The sequence below is a fragment of the Tamandua tetradactyla genome, chromosome 21 (genome assembly GCF_023851605.1).
Source record: "Tamandua tetradactyla isolate mTamTet1 chromosome 21, mTamTet1.pri, whole genome shotgun sequence".
NCBI classification, from domain to species: domain Eukaryota; kingdom Metazoa; phylum Chordata; class Mammalia; order Pilosa; family Myrmecophagidae; genus Tamandua; species Tamandua tetradactyla.
The window spans coordinates 13,706,640-13,721,112 of record NC_135347.1 but is presented as its reverse complement, the minus strand read 5'-3'; the positions used below and the strand labels follow the sequence as shown (position 1 = coordinate 13,721,112).

At 36.8% G+C, this 14,473-nt stretch overlaps 1 protein-coding gene, 1 long non-coding RNA gene and 1 other non-coding gene across 5 annotated transcripts in view; 2 read left to right on the top strand and 1 right to left on the bottom strand.

The window, feature by feature from the left end:
- The window catches only part of LOC143665478 (uncharacterized), an 82,507-nt gene that overhangs the window by 27,601 nt on the left and 40,433 nt on the right, over positions 1–14,473 (top strand). The gene's annotated exons all lie outside the window — the stretch shown is intronic.
- Positions 1–14,473, bottom strand: part of TICAM2 (TIR domain containing adaptor molecule 2) — a 34,950-nt gene that overhangs the window by 14,808 nt on the left and 5,669 nt on the right. The gene's annotated exons all lie outside the window — the stretch shown is intronic.
- TRNAV-UAC (transfer RNA valine (anticodon UAC)) lies at positions 4,584–4,654 on the top strand. The gene has a single exon. It is a non-coding gene; the product is annotated as a tRNA-Val (tRNA).

Below are 14,473 nucleotides of genomic sequence, written 5' to 3'. Positions count from 1 at the left end.
AATACTTTTGCACTGAACATTCATAGGGCTCAAGTACATGTATGTGGGAGGGGAGAGGAATAGTGGCAAAGATAAGGATGGAGAGGCAAACAGGATTAAGAAAGCTTAAGGAGCCTAATATATTATGCTCAGGACTTTGGATTTGATCATGTTGACAAAACAGAGACCCTGGCAGGTGCTAAGTGGGGAGTGACATGATTTGACTTGTTTTAGACAGGTTAAACTGGCAGTATAAATGGGACCAGGTTAAAGGATAACAAGGTCTTACCCTGGGACAAACACCAAGTTGGGAGGCTGTTCCAATAATATAGGTGAGAAATCAGAGCCCTGAATGAAGGAAGTGATAGTAGAGACAGGGATATATATACAGGGAGTGACAAAGAGGGAAGAGTCTGGGTGCGCCCCCGTACCAGTTTTTAGCTATTATATACCCCAGAATAGCCATGTCCTTTTTCTTGATCCAATTTTGTGGGGGTAGCCATGTTTCTCGTAATCCTGATTCAATATTGTGGGGTGAAAACTTTGGATTGTTTCCCTGGAGATGTGACACATTCAGTGGTAGGTGTGGCCTTTTAATTAGATGGAGATGTGAATCCACGCATTCAAGGTGGGTCTTGATTAGTTTACTGGAGTCCTTTAAAAGAGGAAACATTTTGGAGAAAGCTCAGAGCAGACGGAGATGCCTGGAGAACAGCTGCTTCAGAGCCAACTTGAGACGAAGATGTTTGGAGAAGCAGAAAGAAAACGCCCCCAGGGAAGCTGTTTGAAACCAGAAGCCAAAAGACCCCAGCAGATGCCAGCCACGTGCCTTCCCAGCTGACAGAGGGGTTCTGGACCCATCAGCCTTTCTTGAGTAAAGGTATCTTTCCCTGGATACCTTAGTTTGCACATTTTTTTTTCAAAGTGTACAATCAGTGGCTTTTAGTATATCCACAGTATTGTGCATTCATCACCACAATCAATTTTAGAACATTTTCATTACTCAAAAGAGAGAAGCGCCACGCCCCTTAGAAGTCACCTTTCAATCCCTCTATCCTTCTCTAACCCTACGACCACTAATCTATTTCTGCCTCTTTACATTTATTTATATTTTTTATAAATGGAATCATACAATGTGTAGTATTTCGTGTCTGGCTTATTTCACTTCACATAATGTTTTTATATTATATTATGATGATTTTAAAAATATTTTTATTGAGAAATTGTTACACACATGTGGTCCATCCATAGTGTACAATCAGTGGCTCACAGTGTCATCACATAGTTGTATATTCATCACCATGATCATTTACGACATGTGCATCACTCCAGAAAAAGAAATAAAAAGAAAAATCTCATATATCCCTGCATCTTACCCCTCCATCTCCTTAACCACTATTAGTATTTCCATCTACCTAATTTTTTACCCTTTATCCCTCCTATTATTTATTTATTTTTATTCTTATTTTTTTACTCATCTGTCCATACCCTGGATAAAGGAGCATCATACACAAGATTTTCACAGTCACACGGTCACATTATAAAAGCTATACAATTATACAACATCTTCAAGAATCAAGGCTACTGGAACACAGCTCAACAGTTTCAGGTACTTTCCTCCAGTCTCTCCAATACACCATCAAATAAAAAAGGATATCTATATAATGCGTAAGTATAACCTCCAGGATAACCTCTCCACTGTTTGAACTCTCTCAGTCACTGAACCTTTATTTTATCTCATTTAGCTATTCCCCCTTTTGGTCAAGAAGACTTCCTCAATCTCATGATGCTGGGTCCTGGCTCACTCTGGGAGTCCTGTTCCGTGATGTTAGGGAGATTTACACCCCTGGGAGTCATGTCCCACTCAGTGGGGAGGGCAGTGAGTTCCCCTGCCAAGTTGGCTTAGAAAGAGAAGCCACATCTGAGCAACAAAAGAGGTTCTCTGTGGGTGACTCCTAGGCCTAATTATAAGCAGTCTTAGCTTATCCTTCACAGAAATAAGTTTCATAGGGGTGAATCCCAAAATTGAGAGCTCGGCCTATTGTACCTGCATCCCCACTGCTTGTGAGAATATCAGGAATTCTCCAGATGGGAAAATTCAATATTTCCTCCTTTCTCCCTAGTCCCCCAAGGAGACTTTGCGAATACTTTTTTATTCTCTGCTGTACTTATTCTTGGATATATTGGGAGCATCACACTAACCTGTACAAACCAACAAGATCTCATGCCCTATTCAAGATTCCACGTAATTATGGTGTTCAAATAAAGTGACCATACAAGTTAAATTAAACAAATGTTTGAACATTTTTATGACTTTAGAACTGTGAACTTCATAGATTCCCTTTTTAAAAGCAGTTCCATTTCTGGTATATTGCATTCCGGCAGCATTGACAAACTAAAACACCTCCCAAGTCTTTGCCTTGGTGGGTGGTGATGTCACTCACTGAGAATATAAGCGGGGTAAGAAGGGGATGTAGGTGACCAGTTAATCCCGTTTGGGACATATGGAGCTTGGGTGGTCCTTGACATAGAAGAGGAACTGTCCAGTAGTCTGGGGCTTAGGAAAGCATCTCAGATTGGGGATAAAAATGTAGTGCAGCTCAAAACATGTGAGTGATAAAGTTCACCCAGGGGAATGGGTAGAGAGAGGAAGGGGAGCTGAAGACAGGACCTGTGGTAGAGGGGCGTCTAGGGGGAGCAGGACTCATAAAGAAGAGAAAGGTGTGGAGGCGCAGCAGGAAGATCAGATATGGAACGGTATCTGGAAGCTAAAGGAGGAGACAGCTTCAAGCAGTAGTCAGCATCCATGGCTGTCCAGGTATGCTGGTTTAAAAGGATGTATGTCCCCTAGAAAAGCCATGTTTTAATCAAAATCCCATTTCATAAAGGTAGAATAATCCCTATTCAATACTGTATGTTTGAAACTGTAATCAGATCATCTCCCTGGATGATGTAATTTAGTCAAGAGTGGTTGTTAAACTGGATTAGGTGATGACATGTCTCCGCCCATTTGGGTGGGTCTTGATCGGTTTATTGGAGTCTTAGAAAAGAGGAAACATTTTGGAGAATGGGAGATTCAGAGAGAGCAGAGAATGCTGCAGCACCACGAAGCAGAGAGTCCACCAGCCAGAGACCTTTGGAGATGAAGAAGGAAAATGCCTCCCGGGGAGCTTCATGAAACTGAAAGCCAGGAGAGAAAGCTAGCAGATGAGTCCGTGTCTGCCATGTGCCCTTCCAGATGAGAGAGAAGCCCTGACTGCGTTCGCCATGTGCCTTCTCACTTGAGAGAGAAGCCCTGAACTTCATCGGCCTTTTTGAACTAAGGTATCTTTCCCTGGATGGATGCCTTAGATGGGACATTTCTATAGACCTGTTTTAATTGGGACATTTTCTCGGCCTCAGAACTGTAAACTAGCAACTCATTAAATTCCCCCTTTTAAAAGCCATTCCGTTTCTGGTATATTGCATTCCGGCAGCTAGCAAACAAAAACACCAGGGGTAAAGGCCCATGCACTTAGCACCTCAAGCATCACTGCAGCAGTTTCAGAAGAATGGTGGGGACTACCAAACCAGCCTGTAGTTGCTGAAGAGTCAGCAGGAAATGATGCGGAGAGAGGAAAAAGGCAGCAGAGGTTAACAGCTACAAATTACTATAAGGGTTGGGAGAAGATTTCACTAGGTGAAGAGATGCTCAGAATGCTTCTAAACTGAAGGGAATTCATGATTAGAAAGAAGGTGGGAAGTATGGGTAGGGGTTTCCTTAGAGTTGGACTGTGATCGGTGGGCAGTCTCTGTCTTTCTTCCCCTCCCCTTTCCCTACAGCAGGTGAAAGGCCACTTAACTCTTGAGTGCGCTAGCTCTCACAGGGTAATGCTTGTGATGAAAACTGCAGTTGACACAGTGACCTATGGAACTTTGGGTTTCACCTATTGGGAAGATGGTGAGTGCACTTTTGTTTGTATGTGGGATAACTGCATTATATTGGGAAACAGAATACTGTTGTTGTCTGGAAATTTAAATATGGAAAGAAGGGGTTTGTAGATGTTAAGAAGTCAAAGGGGTGTTCTGCAGTGGACACTGCAGATTGGTTCACTCAACATATATTCCAATCTTCCTTTAGTGTATCTCCCTGTACTGCAAGAGGCTGGAAAATTAAAAAGAATATTTTCCAGTCTCTCTTGAAGTTAGGATTACAGATGCAATTTAAGTTCCACCAATCAGATGTACTTACACGTCTGAGTTAAAAATAAAGGGGGTTGGGAGTGGGCCACTGTGGCTCAGCAGGCAGAGTTCCTGCCTGCCATGCCGGAGACCCAGGTTCGATCCACAGTGCCTGCCCATGCAAAACAATAAATAAATAAAATTTAAAAATAAAAATAAAGGGGGGTATTCTCGGTCCATGCACCCAAAAAATAAAATAAAAAAATAAAGGGGTGTACACAGGTGGTTCAGTGGTAAAATGCTTGCCGTCAATGCGGGAGACCCGGGTTGAATTCCTGCACCATGCACCCCAAAAAATAAAAAAATAAAACATAAAACAATAAAGGGAAGCAGAGCATGAGATCCCTATTTTGCTGGTTAAGATCCTAGCAAATTTGGTGGGTGCATGGGTGGTTCAGTGGTAGAATGTTGGCCTTACATGTGGGAGACCCAGGTTCAATTCCTGGGCCATGCTCCCCCCAAAAAAAGGTCCTAGCAGAGTTGGTATGATTCAGGGGCTGGCAACTTTTCTGATCTGGTAGGAAGCTTTGGTTGTGCCAACTGCCCCCACTCCAGTGAACCAGTTTTGCTGTATGGCTTTGAAAGGTGTTTCTGGAAACCTAACCTAGAGTCTAGCCCTTCCACCTTCCCAATGCTACTGTAAATCTTCTAATATCCCATCATATATACTTGTTCTAGTTTTCTGGCTGCCGGAATGCAATATACCAGAAAAGGAAAGGCTCTTAAAAAGAGGAATTTAATAAGTTGCTGGTTTACAGTTCGAAGGCCAAGAAAATGTCCGAGAAGTTCAGGGTTTCTCTCTCAAGTGAGAAGGCACATGGTAAACACAGTCAGAGTTTCTCTGTCATCTGGAAAGTCACATGGTGACCACGGTCAGGGTTCCTCTCTCATCTGGAAGGGCATATGGCAAGAAGAAGCATCTGCTAGCTTCTTCTCCTGGCTTCCTGTTTCATGAGGCGCCCCAGGAGGCATTTTCCTTCTCCATTCCCAAAGCGCTGGCTGGTAGACTCTGCTTCATGGTGCTGCAGCATTTTCTGCTCTCTCTGAATCTCCTTTGTTCTCCAAAATGTTTCCTCTTTTATAGGACTCCAGAAACTTATCAGGATCTGCCCAAATGGGGGGAGACATGTTGTCACCTAATCCAGTTTAACAACCACTCTTGATTAAGACACATCTCCAGGGAGATGATTTGATCACAGTTTCAAACATACAGTATTGAATAGGGATTATTCTGCCTTTATGAAATGGGATTTAGATTAAAACATGGCTTTTCTAGGGGACATACATCCTTTCAAACCAGCACAATACTTTTCTGCTTAAACTAGCTAAATAGATTGCTGCAACTAAACTCTAATTAATCTAGTATCAAGTTCAGGACAAGAAACTACAGGGTTCAGCAACAAAACATGGCCCACTACCTGTTTTTAAAATAAAGATTTATCGGAAGACAGCCATGCTTCTTTGTTTTTGTATTGTTTAGGTCTAATTTTACACAGAGGCAGAGTTGAGAAGTTGCAACAGAAACTACATATCCCAGAAAGTCATAAAATATTTACTATCAGGCCCTTTACAGGAAAAGTCTGCCAACCCCTGCACTACATGGGAGTGCCAACCTCTGCCAGGCTGCCAGGGCACAATGAAACAGCCCTGTGCCACCCAGATGAAGATGTGAACTTTTCTATCACTTCTTTGTGCTGGAAGTGTTTGAAAATCCCAACTATACAAAACCCATGCTTATGAGTTGATTTGATATGGTAAAAATGTCAATTTCTTCTGATTCAATGCAATTGCAACTAAAATCTCAATGAGGCTTTTTTTTTTGTTTTTGCTGAATTTTACAAGTTCAATTCCAAAATATCTATGGAAATATAAAGGGTAGTTATAGTCAATATACTCGTGAAGAAGAAGAATATGGAAGGACTTGCTCTATCAGATATCTTTATTTAGTATAAAGCTACAATAACAAAGGATGTCTTATCAGCACAATGTTATTCAAATTGCTATTGGAATGGGATAGAGTCCCCAGGCAGACACACCCATATATGCTCACTTGATTCACAAGGACAGCACTACATAGCACTGGGGGAAGGATAATCTTTATAATACGTACTGCTAGGAAAAATGATTGGTGACCAGAATAATGATTACATGGAAGTTTGCTTTTTGGTTTATTCAACTATATAGTTTGTTCTGTGTAGCTTTCTATGTGATATATTTATTAATATATTTAACAAGTTTTTAAATGTCAGTATGATGCCTGACCCATTTCTCTTCCACCATGACTCCCAGCCTTTTACAGCTTTGTAACTTCACACGTCTGAAATGTGTTCCTTCTGCCTGAAGTGACCTTTGTAACATGATCTGCTTACCCATTTTTTTTTACAAGCTTGCTGAAATTAAAATACACAACAATATTTATAGTATAATCCAAATTCTGTGTTTAAAAAATGATGGACTACCCTGAAATGCAGAGGGGCCAGCTTCTCCAGAACATTTACTTCCATATCCTATCCCATATTATTGACAGCCCTTCAAACATAAAAAAAGTTAGAATGGGCATAGCCCAAATACCCCTAAAAAGTGGGAGAAAGATCAAAGGTGATGGTGGAGTTATAATGAGAAAGTCAGGTTAATGAATGAGAAATATCAAATTATATTGATATTTCTTTTAGTCTCCAGTATCTTAGAGCTGCAGGAAGTATAAACCTAAAATTGTGGAATTGTAAACTATACCAAACTCGGAAATCTGTTCTACAACTAACTGTTGTGATGTGCTTGAAATTTATTGCATATATATATATATATATATATATATGTGTGTGTGTGTGTGTGTGTTATTTTTCACACAAAAAGAGAAAAGTCAATTGTGATGATAAAAGCAACAACTAATTGTTGTGATGTGCTTTGAAATTTATTGCATATATATATGTGTGTGTGTGTATGTATTATTTTTCACGCAAAAAAAGAAAAAAGTCAATTGCGATGATAAAAGCACAGCTATATAATGATATTGTGAACCACTGATTGTACACTTTGGATGATGACATAGTATGTGAATATATAACTATATATCAAAAAAAAAATATGCCACAACTTATATGCTATTTACAAAAGACTCACCTTAAATTCAAAGACAAAAGCAAGTTGAAAGTGAAAGGACGGAAAAAAACATATCATGCAAACAGTAACCAAAAGAGAACTTGGGTAGCTATACTAATATCAGATAAAATATACTTAAAGTCACAAACTGTTATGAGGGACAAAGAAGGTTACTATATACTGATTAAGTGGTCAATTAAATAAAATATAATGATTATAAATATATAGGCACTAAGGACAGAGCCAAAAAATACATGAAGCATAAATTGACAGATTTTATTAAAAAGAGAAATAGATGGTTCTAACAGTAGTAGTAGGAGACTTCCATATACCACCTTCAATAAGATAGAACATTTAGACAGAAGATCAATAAGGAAATTGAAGACTTGACCAATACTATAAACCAACAAGACCTAACAGATACATACAGAACACTTCACCCAGCAGCAGCAGAACGGACATTCGACTCTAGTGCACATGAATCATTCTCTAGGACACACTATATAGTAGGTCCCAAAACAAGTACAATAAATTGTATTGTAATCACACACTGCATATTCTCTGACCACAAAGGAATGAAGCTAGACTTCAATAACAGAGGGAAAACTGGAAAATTCACAAATATGTGGAAATTCAACAATGTACTCTTAAACAACTAATGGGTCAAAGAAGAAATCACAAGAGAAATTAAGAAATATCTTGAGGTAAATGAAATTGAAACAAAAGGAAAACGGGAAAATTCACAAATATGTGGAAATTAAATAACGTACTCAAACAACTAACGAGTCAAAGAAGAAATCACAAGGGAAGTTAAGAAATATCTTGAGGTAAATGAAAATGAAAACACACCATACCCAAACTTGTGGGATTCAGCAAAAGTAGCACTGAGAGAAAAATTTATAGCTGTAAATGCTCACATTAAAAAAGAAGAAAGATCACAAATTATGGATGTAATCTTAAAACTGGAGGTTATAGAAAAAGAAGAGCAAACTAAACCCCAAGTAAGCAGGAAGAAGGAACTAACAAGGATTAGAGCATGGATAAAGGAAATAGAGAACTAAAAAACAATAGAGAGTATCAACAAAACCAAAAGTTGGTTCTTTGAAAATATCATTAAGATTGACAAATTTTTAGCTAGACTGACAAAGAAAAAAAGAGAGGATACAATTAAAAAGAGAAATGAGAGACATTACTGCCAGAAAGATATGAGGATAATATGAATAATTGCACGCCAACAAATTAGATAACCTACATGATATGGACAAATTCCGAAAACCACACAAATGACCTATACTGAATGCAGAAGAAACAGAAGATCTCAACAGACCAATAACAAAAGACTGAGTCAATCATTAAAAAACTCCCAAAAGGTTCATTACCAGGTTTCGACAACAACAACAACAAACAAAACAAAAAGCAAAAACAAAACCTCGTAACAAATAAAAGCACAAGACCAGATGGCTTCAGTAGTTAATTTTACCAAATATTCTAAGAACAATTAACACCACAAGAAAATTATAGACCATTATCCCTAATGAATATAGATACAAAAATCTTAACAAAATATTAGCAAACTGAATTCAATAGCACATGAAATGAATTATACACTGTGATCAAATGGGTTTATCCCATGTATGCAAGGTGATTCAACATAAGAATATCAATTATTGAAATATACCACATCAATAGAATGAAGGGGGAAAAACACATGATCATCTCAATCAACACAGAAAAGGCATTTGACAAAAGGCAGCACCTCATCTTGATTAAACAGTTAGAAAACTAGTAATAGAAGGAAACATCCTTATCGTGAAAAAGGACATATATGAAAAACCCACAGCTAACATACTCAGTGGTAAAAGACTGAAAGTTTTCCTCCTAAGATCAGAAACAAGGCAAGAATATTCACTATCACCACTGTTATTCAACATTCTATAGAAAGTTCTAGACAGAGCAATTAGGCAAGAGAAACAAAAGACCTCTGAATTGGAAAGGAGGAGTAAAACTTTCCCTATTTGCAGATGACATGATCCTATATACAGAAAATCCTGAAAAATGCACAACAAAGTTCTTAGAGCTAATAAATGAATTCAGTTAAGCAGTGGAATACAAAATCAACACCCTCAAACCAGTAGTGTTCTAGGCATAAGTAATGAAAATCAGAAGAAAACAAGAAAAAAATTCCATTTACAGTAACAGTTAAAAGAATCAGATATCTAGGAATAAATCTAACCAAGGATATAAGGGATTTAAATGTAGAAAACTAGGAAGTATTGCTAAAAGACATCAAAGAAGACCTAAATAAATGGAAGGATATTCTGTGTTCATGGTTTGAAAAACTAAATATTGTTAAGATGTTAATACAACCCAAAGTGATTTACAGATTCAACACACTCCCAATCAAAATTCCAACATCTTCTTTGTAGAAGAATTCCCTATCATATAATTTATATGGAAGGGAAAGTGGCCCCAAATATCTAAGGTTATCTTGAAAATGAGGAACAGATTTGAAGGATTCATACTTCCTAATTTTAAAATGTGTTACAAAGTCACAGTAATCAAAACAGCATAGCACTGGCAGAAGGACAGATATGTAGACCAATGGAATAGAATTGAGAGTTCAAAATAAACTATCATATTTATGGACAATTGATTTTGACAAGGGGGGTAAAGATCATTCAGTTGAGAAAGAATAGTCTCTTTTTCAAATGTTGCTGGGAAAACTGGATCTCCAGATGCATATATAAAACTAAACTCAAAATGGATCAAAAACCTAAATAAAAGAGACAGAATTATAAAACACTAAGAAGAAAATGTAGAGAATAAAGTATTTTCAGGGCCTTGTGTCAGGCAATGTGCTAGACTTTACACCCAAAGCACAAGCAACAAAAGAAAAAAACAATAATTGGGACCTCATCAAAATTAAAAACTTCTGTGTCTTAAAGGACTTTATTATGAAAGCAAAACAACAACCTACACAATGGGAGAATTACCCTATACCCAGCAATCCCACTTCTAAGTTTGTATCCAAAAGAACAGAAAGCAGGGACTTGAAAAAATATTTACACTTGATGTTCAGAGCAGCATTATCCACAGTAGCCTAAAGATAGAAGCAATTCAAGTGTCCATCAAACAATGAATGGATAAACAAAATGTGGTATATACACACAATGGAATATTATTCAGTTTTAAAAAAGAATGAAGTTCTGATACATGCGGCAATGTGGATGAACCTTGAAGACATCATGTTGAATGAAATGCCAGACACAAAAGAACAACTATTGTATGTTCTCACTGATATGCTATAATTATAATAAGCAAATTCATAGAGTCAGACACTAGAGTACAGGTACAAGGGTCTGTGGTGGGGGCAGGGAATGTGGAATTAATGCTTAATTGGTAATGGAAATGTTTTGGTAATGGATGGTGGTGAGGTAGCACAATATCGTGAACATATTTAACAGCAATGAATTACATCTTTCAAGGTGGTTGAAAGGGAGAATTTTATGCTGTTTAGAATTTGAAAAATTAAATTATCATAGGGCTACAATACCAACAGTGAACATTATAATTATGCAACTATGATATTATACAATTATAATAATATCCAGGCTGGATTAAGCATTCTTCCATATATGCCCAAAATACCCTGATCACATAAAATGCATCTCACAGAACTGTTCTCTGCTTTGCTGACCTGTAGCTTCAATTGCTTCCATTTCATTTTCCTAGACTTCTGCAGCTCAACAGATTTGGCCAGTTACTATAACTAGAACCCTGAGACATCACTGACACTTCCTCTCCCCCTTCTACTTCACTTCTCAGCACCAAATCCTGCCTATTTCAACCCCCAAAATACATCCTGAATTATTTCACTTTTCCTCTCTATCATAGTTCTGTTCTAAATTGACATCTTTCACCTGTTCTATGCACTGCCTTCTAATGAGTCTCCTATTTCTATTCTTAGTCTAATCAATTCTCCACTCATCTGATCAAGTTACTCCTGTTTACAATTCTCACTGGCTTCCTACTGTATTTAGAATCAAATGTCTTTTTTTAAATATTTTTATTATAAACAACAAACAAACATACAAACATTCTTGACATGGTTACAATCAATGGCTCACAATATCATCATGTACTTGTGTATTCATCACTATGATCATTTTTTTGAACATTTGCATCTCTCTAGCAAAAGAAAGAAAGAAGAAAAAACTCATACACGCCATACCCCTTACCACTCCCTTTCATTGACTACTAGTATTTCAATCAACTTAATTTATTTTAAGCTTTGTTCCCCCATTATTTGTTTATTTCTTATACATATTTTTTATTCATCTGTCCATACCGTAGATAAAAGGAGCATCAGACACACACAAGGTTTTAACAATCACACAGTCACATTGCGAACGCTCTATCATTATACAATCATCTTAAAGAAATATGAGTGCTGAAACACAGCTCTATGGTTTTAGGTACTTCCCACTCACCACTCTAAGACCTCATAAACTTAAAAGGAGATAGCTATATGATGTGTAAGAATAACCTCTAGGATAACGTCTCGACTCTGTTTGAAATCTCTTGGCCAGTGACACTTTATTTTGTCTTATTTCTCTCTTCCCCCTTTCATCTTCAGGAAACATTGCTACTGGAGCACAGCTCTACATTTTCAGGCACTTCCCTCCAGCCTCTCCATTACACCCTAACTAAATAGGTGATATCTATTTAATGCACAAGAATAACCTCCAGGATAACCTCTCGACTCTGTTTGGAATCTCTCAGCCACTGGTACTTTATTTTGTCTCATTTCACTCTTCCCCCTTTAGGTTGAGAAGGTATTCTCAATCCCTTGATGCTGAATCACAGCTCATTCTAGGATTTCTGTCCCACGTTGCCAGGGACATGACCCCTGGGAGTCATGTCCCATGTAGAGAAGGCGAGAATCAAAATGTCTTAATATAACAAATAATTCCTTTCATGATCTGGCTCTTTCAGCTTCAATCTCATCTCATGCCCTTCTCCCTGCCTCAACACAGATATTCATGGTTCTTTTTTAGTTTCTCAAACTTGCTCAGAATTCTACTACCACAAGATCTAGGGAGAAATTTTTTTGCAATTTTGAAGTAGGAGTTAAAAGGCAATCTTTTCTTGTTTTAGAGAACTTGTACATAGTATTATATGATAGCCAAATTTCTAGTCGATGAGCAATGGAAATGTCCAAAAATTGGGGAATAGCAACATAAATTATGTCATTGTGATTTATATGATTGAATCCTATGAAATCATCAAATATAATGAATAATTTAATGACATGAAAAATATTCCATAAAAATAAGTGAAATATTAGACTAATATATACAATAGCATACACAATATGATAGCTTTGTAAAACAAAATACAGAGAAGACAGATTTAAAAGATGTATACTAAAAAGGTAACATCGGTTATGAGCGGATGATAGATGTGTGAGAATATATGTTTGCACATATATATATATCCTTTTTCTATAATGATTATACAATAATAAAAATGCATCCTTTAAGTAAATAAAAATATATATTTTTTAGATTATATGTTTTAGGATAGAGGTCATGTCAACTTGATGCCAGGTAGTATCTTCCTTATGTGCTATATCTACACAATCCAGTTGGGTGGGCTTAGCCCATCTCTGGGTTTAACCCTAATTCCATCTTCCAATTTTTATCTATATGCAAACTTTTCAAGGGCTTGGGTTTGCTGATCCTAAACCAAATACAGCACCTACAATATTCTACTTAATTATAAGCACTTAGAGGGCAAAACATTCATTTCCATGGTACGTACAACAGATCTTTTGAACATTATTATTAGTAAATGTCTCATTACTCTTAGTATTATTTTATTAGTAATAATAAACATTATTATTAGTAAATAATAATAAAAAACATTATTTTGTTATTATTATTATTATTTTAAATATCTAATCACTAAGACAAAAAAGGACAAGGGGGAAGGACGGCTTCTATCAGGTAGAAAAACACAAATACACACCCTGAACTTCACAGGATGCTTTTTCATCCTGTGGCCTCTGTCTCTCCTTTCTCCGCCAGGAAGCTCCAGGTTAATGAGTTCTCTGCCTTTGGCCAAAATACAGAAGCTTATGGCAGATGTTTAACATTAACTTAACTCTTCTACTCTTATCCTCCCTTTGTTCTATATTTCAAGTCCACTATTTTATTTTATCCACTTTTTAATTTAATTTTATTTTTTGCACCCACTATTTTATTTTATTTATTTTACTTATTTCCTTTAAATCTTATATTGCACATATTTACTCAAGCATCTTAAATCCCAATTCTGAGATAAGATTTTTTTTTTCTTTTCTTTTTAAGGGAGGAAGGTAGTACATACGCTACTGACAACATAACGGAACCAGTTCCTAGGGAATAAAATGAGAATTAGTATTGTAAATTAAACAGCCTTTTATTCCCCCAGCAGCTTTTCATGAAGATGAAAATACTGTTTTTCATTCCCATTCTCACATATTTAAAAAGAGAACTGAATCTTGCTATAAAATCTTGACAATTCTGAAAGTTTTAATTACTGTTCAATTTTAAAAACAGTATAATATTCTTTGAACCAGTTCCTTAGTTTTTTCTTTTTCCCATTAAAACTGTTACTGATATCATTCAAAACGTCTCCAAATAGGAGACTAATGCTTCCTATTGAAGCAAAGGAATTGCCAAGAAACCCCAATTTATTGCATGTTCCTTTCTGTAAACTGGATGATATTTTTCTTTCATTTTCTAAATTTAAAAATGAGAACTGAGTAAAAAATCTGGGTAGTAGGTGGAGGGTATGTTGATGTTCTATGCACATTTTAAACAATTATTTCTGCAACTTTCCTATAAGTCTGAAGATATTTCAAAATAAAAAGCTAAAAAAAAAAAAAGAGGAAAAAGTGAGGGAGCAAATTTTCTTCAAACCAGGAAGAGATTTTACAAAACACATAATTTAAGAGCAAACTGTATGTCTTATCAAAATGAGGCTCAAGAGAAAATGGTTGCGCATCTTTAAAATTAAATGGCTCTAGCAACCAACAACATTTTAAAGGTGCCATAAACTTCATGGTATACTAGAGAAGGCACTCAGTATCTAACAGCTCCCTACCCAGAAAAGGACTAGGGCAGTAAAA